This window comes from Gavialis gangeticus, unplaced genomic scaffold, assembly GCF_001723915.1.
Source record: "Gavialis gangeticus isolate Ggan-Ray unplaced genomic scaffold, GavGan_comp1, whole genome shotgun sequence".
Lineage (NCBI taxonomy): Eukaryota > Metazoa > Chordata > Crocodylia > Gavialidae > Gavialis > Gavialis gangeticus.
Window position 1 is genome coordinate 50,306,412 of NW_017728997.1, and position 11,294 is coordinate 50,317,705.

At 46.7% G+C, this 11,294-nt stretch overlaps 1 protein-coding gene across 4 annotated transcripts in view; it reads left to right on the forward strand.

The window, feature by feature from the left end:
- CACNA2D2 (calcium voltage-gated channel auxiliary subunit alpha2delta 2) overlaps positions 1-11,294 on the forward strand; it is a 900,071-nt gene that overhangs the window by 199,828 nt on the left and 688,949 nt on the right. The window lies entirely within an intron of this gene.

Genomic DNA, 11,294 nt, shown 5'->3' on the forward strand with positions numbered 1-11,294 from the left:
CTTGCTGCTATGTGTGGGATCAGGAAGAGGGTATAATGCTGTGATCTCTTCTGGATGGTCCATCACCTGGCTGTGTGCTGTCGCTGAGGAAGTGTATCTGCTGGGAGTTGCATTTCTCAATGCCAGCATTTCTCTGAGTGCATGGGTGGATACATCTCAGCAAAACTCCAGTGTTGGGGGCTATCAATATTCAAGTCTTGTGTCTTCTCCATTCTCAGGAGAAGTGCTGTATATGAATAGACACATGGGCTTCTAAAGTCTGGTAGCAAATTCACCCCAATCTGCGAACAGGTGAAAATATCTCATCTCCCTTGAAACAGTTCATGCAAAGAGCTTTATGAATACTCGAGGGCTGTGCCCTGAAATGTTTGCATTCTTGTGCCTGGTGGCATGGAAGGATGGTGCCCATATTCTGTGATGTACATGGGTGCTCAGGAGGGCACCTTGCACATGTGCTCACATTGCCAATCTAACGTGTGATTTCACAGCACTCCTCTTCAAATGAGCTTGTTCTGGACCTGGAGGAAGGGAAGCTTGACTGTGCTGCACAGTCACTGGAATATGACCTTGTCTGGGATGCTGTGCAGCAAGCAGAATTCATACACTGCTATCAAGAAGTTAGGTTAGGAATTGTCATGTCCAGGGAAACAAAGATTTTGTATCTGAGGGTTTGTACCTTGGTGGTAGGCTGGGCTCAGTTTCATGTACTGGAAACCGTGGCCTCTTATCAAATGCCTGATTTGTGTTGGGTATGGTGAATAGCTAGTGTTCCCAGATGCCAAACAAATGGCAATGTCAGCTGAATGGGACTTGTGTCTCAGTTAATGGGTTAGAGCTTATGGTGAGGGGTAGGCATTGAGAGCCACTGCTGCTGTGGTGTCAGGCCATGGTGTGCAACTGCAGAGATCCAGGATGGGAAAACAAGGTGTTTGGGCAGAGCAGGCTGTTGCCCTGACTGAAACTCGCAGCAGATTCCTGCTACTGTTATAGAATAGAAAGTATTTGTCTTGCCATACGCTCACACTTAGAGGTTGCTAGGGCCCTATTGTGCTGTCCACCTTGTAAACAGAACAACATTTAGAGCCTGACAAGAGATGGATATGTACAGATGGAAGAGCCCAGGGAACAATGAGATGATCTAGGTCGGTAGGGTAGGCAGGATCATAGCACATCAGCAGCCTAGTTACAGTGACATTTTTTAGGCATTATGGCAAAGGAAAAGATTTAAAGAAGGTTAATGTAGTAACTTTACAGTTGCAAATGGGTGTTGTTCCCAGACACTAGAGACAGCATGAGAAAACACAAACATACTTGTTAGGCTTTCAGACAATGCAGATTGGCATTATGGAGGTGGGAATTGACCTTTGGAAGCAGAATGAGAGGTGATGGACATGAACAGAAGACTAGGTTGCAAAGGCCATGAAAATGAAGACAAGCAGCTTGTGTTTTGATGCGAGAAAAGGGGGAGCCTGGAGAGAGATTCAAGAAAAGGGGCAACATGGTCAGAGCAGTGGGCTAGGAAGATCATCTGGGAGACTGTAAGCAAGACGAGATAGCCTTTTGTCAAGGCTAGAGGACAGGATGTTGCAGTAGTTCAGATGTGAGGTGATGAGAACCCAGCAAAAGCTTTAGCCATGTGGGTCTGTCAAAATTTAGATGTGTGACTTAGAAAGACCTTGCAAGACTTGGATGCAGCCTGGATGTGAGAACCTACAGAAGGGTGCGAGTCCCAGCTGATGCCCAGGTTCTGAATCAGATGAGAGAGAGAATAGTCAGGGTATCTGTGTACATGAAAAAGGTAATAGGGATGTTGATGGGGGAGTGGATTAAGGGTTATTTCATAGATATTTTGAGAGACAGTTAATGGCTTGACATTCATGAGGCGATATCAGAATCGGGACAAAATTTGTAGTTGATATGGAAGGACTCTGTGAGCTGTTAGACTAGAAGTTATAGTTTAAATTGTGCTTGCAGATGACATTAGCCAGTGTTAAGGTGCAAAAGGAGAAGGGGACCAAAACCAGAGCTGTAGGGCACTCCTACAGAAAATTGGAGTAGGGGGTTGAGGAGAAGTCAACAAGGAAAATGCTAACAGAAGGGCAAGAAGAAGAGGAAAACCGGAAAGGTGGGAGTCCTGGGAGCCAATAGAGTACAACACTTCCAGGAGGAGGATGGGTGGCCGTCAAAGCAGAGTGAGGATAGTCTGTGGTTTGTTAGTAAGAGGGCATTGAACACTTTGGAACCAACAGTTTCAAGTCTGTGCGAGAGGCAGAATCCATACTGAGACAGAGGTCTGATGAACTTCAGGTTGTGACTGTAAACCATGTGTTCAGTGAGCTCGGAGAAGAAGGGAGGCATACATTCCCTGTGATTTAATAGGAGTCAAGAGATCAGGGAATGGCTGTTTCTCAGAAGCTGTACCAAGGTTGGGATGAACTTCCTAAGGACACTTACAAAGCTCAGCACCTTCTGGTCCAAGTGCAAAATAAGCATTTGCCTTGGCTTTTTTTCAACATGTGTATGTACATGCAAGAGTGCATTTATTACAGAAAATCCTTTCAAAACAAGGCAGTCTGCTGCACATGGGTCTCCTGCTGAGGACTAAATGAGAGAACAAACCAGGTGACAAATGCTAGTCATGCTGCTTGGTGCACTGCTGGACAGCACTCAGGTACAAGAGCAGTGTAAGTCAGAACAGGCTGTAAGAGCGCAGGGAGTTGACTGTCATTAGATGGTGTTTGGAGGCTTCTGCTACGCAGTCAGACTTTCTGTTGGTCAACCACTGCCTCTTCCCTGTTTTTCTGCTCCGGTTCATAGGTAGGTTTGAATGCAGCTATGCTCCTCTTGTTGCTAAGGAGAAAACCCTTGCGGTTCAAACAGACTTAACTTCATTTGTCTTTTGCTTTGACCGTATCTGTGGGGTTTAGGGCAGCATTGGCCAGCCTGTGACAAGGGCATCCTACTCAGTAAGGCAGTGCAGGGAGGTGACCCATATCTAATTAGTGCTGACAAAGGCTGTGGCTTTTTAAGTTGGTAATGTTTACCTTGGGAAGGCTGCTCCTCCAGAACCTGATCCTGGGGGAGGTTTGTCTCTCTCCTTGTTGTTCTGAATATAAAAATGGTTGCTAGCATTTATGAGCTGGGGGCTGTTCCAGATCTCCCGTAATCAAATAGTGTCGAGGAATTGAATTGGAAGTGAAGGGAAAACCTATGGAGTCCTCTTGCTCCTTGTGCCAGAGAAAATAGGACCGTGGCTTGTCCCATCCCCAGCAGCAGAATTCCTACCGCTTCCTGTGGGTTGGTGGAAGCACTAGGAAGTCACTCCTGATCTCCAGCCTACAATTTTCTCCACCTCAGCTCTCTCACTCAGTTGAATCATCTGTTATAGAGTTGTTCCCTCCCTCTCCTGTGACTCATGAGAGTAGCGATGACTTTTTTATTAGTATTTTTCAGCAGCTTAGGTGGGTGCAGTATATTGGGGAAGGCATGTAGGTGTGAGGGAGTTGGTCCTTGTTAAATAGTTTTGTGGCATTCATATGCTTGCACTGCTGGAAAAAGGCCCCCATTGCTCTCCATATCAGAGCTGCAGACAGGGTGGGGTAATGCCTGGTGCATCAGGGAGGAGAGCTGTCTTTAGGAAGGTACTAGCTGGGCTTCAGGCACATAGCAGAGGCTCATACAAGGGCTGTATTCACATTAGGTGGTGATGACTCAGTCTGTTCATCAAAGAACCTGCTGTTCCCTATTTAAAAACAAAACATTAATGCATTCTGATTAAAGAGAGTTAAATTCTGTGCAGACCATTTATCAGTATTATTTTAAATCCCCCAACATGCCTGGTATGGAAACAGGAGTCAAACATAAAACGTCCCAAACTCGGTGGCGACTGGCCAGCTTGTGGTAGCTGTGGCTTACTGTTGCAGAGGCCTGGCTCTCCCAGGATTATCTCATTCCCCCACAGTCCAGACGAGATCTGGAGCTGCTTGCTAGCAGGGTAACTGTCTCTCTCAATAGCAATGATCTGTGAGGCAGGATACTTATTCTATTTTTCCTATTTATTGCAAAGCTTCTGCAACTGCCTCTCCTCTTGGGACAGAAAATTCCCAGCAGGATCCTTTTACAATGTTTATTTTTCTTTTTCCAGCTACATTTGCAGCTGGCCCTGTGAGATTAGTGCACACAACCAGGTCTCAGGAGGCCTCTGTCTGGGTCCTGTTGCTTCCTAGGCACCAGCATGAAATCATTACAGAAGAGTAGCAATATCAAGTGCCCTGTACTCCTTGTGCAAACAAGGCCCCTTTCATTCCAGCCTAGACTAGTGTTAACTTCATTACAGTCTCCTGTGTGCAACACTAGGAACAGCAATTGCTGTGTTTCATCAGCAGGAATAGAACCTGGGTTTTCAAGAGCAAAAGAGTAGCCCTTTGCCTCTGGGACTAATTAGACAGCTTTGCTAAGGATCAGCATTTGGTTTTTTGCCTTCTTTGGATCCATTACTGAAGGAGATCGCAGTTTACTTGGCATGTTCCATCAGACGAGTTGGGGGAAGACAAACCTCTCTGATACTTTTTTTGCATCAGGTACAAACCTAAAGGTGTTTTCTTCCCTATGTTAACAGTTGCCCCAGCCTTCATGAAATACAGGAGATGACAGCAATTGCCAAATGTCTGATACACAGTTAAAGGCTCTGTGTTATCCTGGCTGCTCTTGGGCCTCTGCTGAGAATTACTAGTTGCTTGACAAATTCTTGTGCTCATGCATCTCCCTCTCGCATCAGTCGTATACCAACTAAATATTTTCTTGCTACTTTGCTTTCTGTGACACACTCACCTTTCTGGCACATCCCTCCCTGTGTCAGTGCACCTTCTCTTTGCCTGGGACTTGCTCTGGTGAGTTTATCTTGGAGATTGAACCAGTAGTTAGATATTTTGCCATGGCTCTTTGATCTAATGCATTTAGTGGACTGTTGATGTGGTTACCAGCGCCCAGGGTGAGCCCAGCTGGAGACCTTGGATACTATTAAGGTGGAAACAGATGTCATCTATTGTTGCCTTTGAAAAAATGTTATGGCAGCAGGAAGTGAAAGCAAATAGACATTCATAGCCTTTGTTGTACTACAGATATTCAAATTTGTGGCCATGGCAAAAGGTAGTAATAATTTGTGCTGTTTTATTGCAGTGAATGTCTGTTTGCTTAATGACAGGACAGTATGGGCTACCCCAACCTGTTGGGCAGCTGCCTTGAAAGCACCTGCATGACTTTCCCCACTTCCAGACATATGTCCCTGGCAATCTCTGGGATGTATCTCTAGAAGTGGGAAAAGCTTTTTCCTGCTTTCGGAGGCAGCCCAAAGACTGCCAGGAGCTGTCTCTGGCAGTAGGAACCTTGACTTTTCCTGCTTCCAGAGGTGTGCCCTGGAGATTGTTGGGGGTGCATCTCTGGAAATGGGCAAAATATTGCCTGCTGTCCTGCAAGATCAACGGGTGGAACAACAGATGATGTGTATTTTGCGCAATGAAGTAGATTAGCTATCCTGGCATAGCTGATCCGCTTCATTTGGTGATATCTATTTCTAGCCTTAGTAACAAATGGCAAAGGCTGTACTAGGTGCTGCAGAGGGTGAGCATGCTCACTGCCCCCCTCCAAAGAGCTGGTATTAAATGTTCTAAACAGTTTGTTAGTAGCTCAACCCCTAGTTGGTCTGTCCTTATCACAGAGCCATTACCCCATCTGGTACAATAACTGGCCTTGGTGCTGGCAAGGCTTGGACTTTGGGATATCTCTTGGCAACAAGGTGCTTGTATCACTCACTTCCGTCGTGCTGTTGGAACCTTTCCAGTTGAATGCTATCCCATGTCCGTACGCCAGTTTGTACCCTGCCCTCTTCTTCTTAGAGAGCCTTTGCAGGTAATGAATGTCCCTGGGCCTCCAGGCCTCTCATTAGCTTGCTGCTCTTAGCATGTTATGTGAGGCAGGGGAACAGTGCTTTCAAGGGGTTGTCTGCGTGGGCTCCACAAAGGAGTCAGTTGATCGCTGGTTTGTCAGTTGCAGATTGTCAAAATCTTTTTCCCTGGAGGTGTCATTCTCTGCCGGGGTTGCCCCAGCCCAGCCTCTGCAGCCTTTAGTTATTGGTTCCACCACTATCAGCTGCGGTCCCATGCTGCTCCTCTTCATGCCTGGCCTGGGATAGCAGCAGTGCTGTGCAGTAGAGTAAATGTGGCAGGGCCTTGCACAATAAAAGGTCCCTTTTTTTGCTGCCCTCTTGATTTTGAAGAACCAGTCTCTGTCTCTCTCTTCGCCTCCCAACTGAACCCCGGTGCTCTGTACCACTGTGCTGCCAGCTGCGGAAGAGCTGCCTCCATCCTTGGTTCTGTGTCTCAATGCAGGCTGGGACTGCCTGCCAAGCACCAGAGGCTTGTTCTGTTGCTCCTTTTTTTCCCTAGAGCCTCACTCTTCCAGCCTCCTCAAGGACAAGGTGGAAGAGGAGCTGGACATTAAGAGCAGCTTAGGAAAAAGTAACAGAATCTACTTCAAGGCTTTGACACAGACACACTCACTGCTGCAAAAGGTAGAGAGAGCGCCACAACACTGGCTTCTGCATTGAGGATTTGGCACAAAGTTTAGGGGGGGTGGGGAGGGACTCAGCCAAAAGTGAAGGTAGAGATTTTCTATTTCCAGCAAGTGTTTTCACTCTGGTCATGTCTATTTGCTTTATGTTTGCACAGTTTCTCCTGTGAATTACACTGTATGTGCCACTTCCATGGTTTTCCCTAGTCCCTGTTTGCTACTGGTTGCCAGAGACAGAATTCCCTTGACCCAGAGTCCCTTTCCAATGTGCATTGTAAATGCCAAAAAGAGCACAGTAATAGTAGGAAAGCAATAGGGTTTCTGTTAGGGCTGTGCAAAATTTCACTGGGTGTTTCATTTTGAAGTTGTTTTGATGCATTTTGAGCTCAAAACAGCAAAATCAAAATGAAAACCCGCATCCCCAGGAGGAGTCCAGCACAGCCCTCCCAGGGGTGCAGGCAGGCCCCTGATTTGCCTGACAGGAGGCTGCTGCTGCTGTCTGGGGCCAGCAGCAGCACCAATCTTCCCGGAGCTGGGTGCGGTCTGCGCCCCGGTCCCAGGCAGCAGCAGCAGCCTCCTGTGATCCGGCAGCCAGATCAAGGCCCGCACCCCTGGGAGGAGTCCAGCAGATCCCCGCAGCCCTCCCAGGGGTGCAGGCAGGCCTCCAATCTGCCTGCTGGGTGACAGGAGGCTGCTGCTGCCAGCAAGTGACAGGAGTTTTGCTTGTCAACACCTTGAGGTGCAGTTTCCTAGAAACCTTGACGCCTATCTCCTTGAAACTTGGTAGGCGTCATGCCCTCAGAAAGGGTTGCCATTCCTGCAGGTGTCATCTGCATCAGGCAAGAAATTACAAAGTTATAGGCAGTTTCGTGCTTCTCCATTATAGCCCATGGGCAAAACATTGAAACAGTGAACTAATTTTAACGAAAAGAAATGTAACAGTGCTTTTGAAATGAAACAAAACTTGAAATGAAACACTGTTCTATCGAAATGGAAGTCCAAGTGGAACAGCGCTGTTTTGCACAGCCCTAGTTTGTGGTTGAGTTGATGAAGGGTTTCAGAAATCATCAATGCAAAGCAACTGATGAGCCACTGACATTTTTAGAAGTGTCAAGCCACTCGGGGGAAATATTTCTTTCTTGCCATAATAGAAATGATTTACACTGCGGTAATGTCCTGAAACGTGGGTGACCTGGCATCTGGATCTGAGCTTCTGGAGCCACTATGTATGTGGTCCACATCTTGTTAGTCGAGGAGTGATCTCCCCTACCTTGGTATAAGCAAGGACTGTGAATCTGGCCCTCGGACTTCAGTGAGGGTTCACCTTTCTTCTCCATTTGAGCTGTATGCTGAGAGTATTTCTATACTCAAGGCAGAAGAAAAGACGATGGAAAAATCAGTTTTGTGGTTAGATTTACATGACTCAGTGCAGTAAAACAGGGTGCTCTCTCCCGTTCAAAACTATAAATGTCATGTTGCAGTGGTGTGTGTGTTTTGGGGGCTGAGGGGGTTGAGTATATAGGCTCTGCCATCTCTTTCAGAGCTGATCTTTCCCAAAGTTTCTGAATCGGACGTAGTGGGGAATAGAAATTTTAGATCCTAGGCTCATTTCCCTTTTTCGGAGAGCTCTGTGGAATCTTGTTCTTCTGGTGATTTCCTTCCCATTTCATGCATTTAGCCATAGCCAATTTGCTTTGCCTCCTAATAGCTGAATGTCCTGTGGTTTTTGTATAGGTGAAGTAAGCTATTTATACATTGTGACCTGCCTAAAGACTGTCGCCTGAGCTAATGATCTTCCTCCTCCCTTGGAAGGAGTCTGTCTGATTCATGATACAAAGATCCGTGCCCTCCACTCTTCTGGAACGTGGACTGCTGGGATTGGGATGCAGACTCGAGCGGAAACAGTGTGTGTCCTGGGTTTGTCAGGGGCTGGCTAACACCTTGTCTGGTCTGGCAGCTGAGTTCAGCTGCTCTGTCTCATAGCTCCTACATCTGGACCTCTGGTCCAAGTACAGACAGTCAAAAAGCCTGAGGCTGAATTGATTAAATTTTTGCAGGTTGATCTAAGCTGCATAGATTGAGCAAATAAATAAGTGAACAGACATTCACATTTGATTCCAGAAATGCAGCCACATACTTGCAGCGGCCCAGGCCAGAAGCTGGGGGATGCTGGAGCATGTCTCCCTGCTCTGCTGTGTCAGACAGCTTGGGCCATGGCTAACCTGCACAATCCTGCTGGGGGAGGGGGGAGGGAGAGGTGCAAAGTATCCTAGGATGTTGAGGGACTGTGAGTTAACTTGAATCTGGAGGGGGTCCAGGACAGAAGTTCAATAAACTGATATAACCTAAATCAGTTAGGTCTAATACTAAGTCCATCCAGGTTTATCTTAAGCTGCTTTCAAAATGGCCCAAGCCGGTTTATGTGCACTGAGCTTCTGTTGTATTACAGATTGGAACCAGTTTCCAATCACTTAGACCAGTTTGTGTAATTTCTGGCCTTAGCCTTGGAAGGCACAGTGTAGGGTGGTGCTACTCAGCACTGATGTTTGCTTGTCTCTCTTCACCTGTTGGCTCAAGAGTCTGACTGTCTGGGTTGCACAGGTGTGGCAGAAGCTGTAATCCTGGAAGGATATTTTTCATTTTGCAGCATGAATTTTTACTGGCAAGGTAGCTTATGTTGTCTGGTGGACCCCTGTTTATTTCCAGCTCCATGAGCTAAATATTGAAGAGGAGTGCTGTAAAGGAAGATGTGGAGTAGAACACTATTTCCCTTTGTGCATCAAATGGTAGTTTTTTAGTCACGTACCTGGCTGTTCTTGACTTGGCCTCTGCACTGTAGGTGTCGTCATGGCACAGACCAGGCCTGCTTAGTGTACTACACAGCGCATAGGTCTAGAAAAATGTTGGGAAATAGAGCGGGCAAGGACCCTTCTATGCTTTAGCCCCAGTAGCTCAGTGGTTAGCGCATTTATCCAGGAAGACCAGTTCTAGGTCACCCACTAGCCTAGCAGAGGACTGAACTTGTATCTATCCGACTTCCTAGCATGACGCTCTAAACACCGCAACACAGGGTAGGCATTATGCAGTCTGTTCTCCAGAACTGCTTTTGAAGTAGAGTTGCTATCCCCTGACTTCAGTAGGCTTTGGATAAAATGGATGGCAGGCAGTGCAGCAGGGAAGATTGTGTCCCATTGGGAGCAAAAACCCAGGGCCTTCCAAGCCAGCAGTTGTCTTGCTGTGCCACACACCCTCTGGCTTGTTCCTTTCTGGTCCTTCATGGCTTCCTCTCTTGGCTGCCCAAGAGGCCAGTTTCAAAAGAAGCACCGGTGAAAGGCCTGGATGTAGTTTCTAGATGTGAACTCTGACCTTTCCCTTCCTGAGCAAGTGCCCTAATCATTTAGTTTTTGGGCTAAAACATGGGAAGGTTCCCCCACCCCATGTCAGTCATGGGTTTCTGGCTGGCTGCATTTTCAGGACTTGAATGCAGTTACACATCCAGAGTGTGAGAATGAACATAGTCTTTACCTGCTTGGTCTGTGTGTAGCCTACTACACATGCTCAGGATGATGCATGCTTTCTTATGCGTCCACACAACTGAGGAAAGTAAAATTGATATCTGCACATAAAAGCCAAAATTTCCACTCCCACCATTAGAAAGCTGCCATTAGATGTACAAAGGAATTAGCATTCAGGATTCCAAAACTAACCACAGGAAGGTGTTTTTTCCCCTCGCACAGCGTGTAGTGGAAGTGTGGAACTCGGTGCCATCAGATGTTGGGGAGCTGGCAATTCAGCCAGATTCATAGAGGAATTGGACAAATTCTTGGCTGCACGCAGCAGAGGAACAGTGGAAAAACCCTGATCATGCCCTGGTCACTCTTCCTGTTGGCACCCACTCTCTGCCACTGACGCAGGATAGTGAGCAAGATGGACCTGTAGTCTGACTCGGTAAACGGCAGTTCTTACATTCTTACGAGTGTGGCTTACTGGTATCAGTCCATATTTGAGCAATGGGGGACCTGAGCTCTATCTTGCCTCTTTCCCATGGACTCAGTTCCATCAAACAACTTGCCTTTCTGTTCTTTGGTCTCCTCATCTGTAAACTACAGATCCTGCTTGCTTGCTTCGTGTGGTGTGGTGTGGTGTGGTGGGGTAGCTAATGTCTGAAAGAAGCTTTAGGGTGCTCTGATGATTAAGAGATGAGATATAATATTTATTAATATACATTAAGTGGCTTTATGTGGGCAAGGCATAGCTGGTCAATCAAAGGGTATGTTCGGGGGGGAGGGAGGGAGCTGATCAGCATTTAATCCTGATGTATGCTCAATCTATTTCTAGTCTGTTGGGCCAAGTCCCAAGATCAGCTTGAGTCTAGCATAAGTGTGTGTGCATATATATATATCATGCATGCAGAGGGGATTTAATTGGAAAGATGTATGACTTCTACCAACTCTGATAACCATAAGATTTCCCTTGCAGGTGTTTGGTAAATGGGATCTTTATCAGCCCTTCAGCTTCCTGATATAGAAAGTAAAAGGTTTTACTTGTCTAAAGACCTTCAAAAATTGGCATGCAACAAAATGTTCTCCAGCTCCATTCAGACGAGGGATTTCCCACCCCCCTCAACCCGCTCTCCTTATAAGTCTGTCTCTGGGTGCTGTTATTGTGAGCTCTTCACCGGAAAATTCTCCATCTAGATACAGCCATTACCATGCTGACTGTGGTGT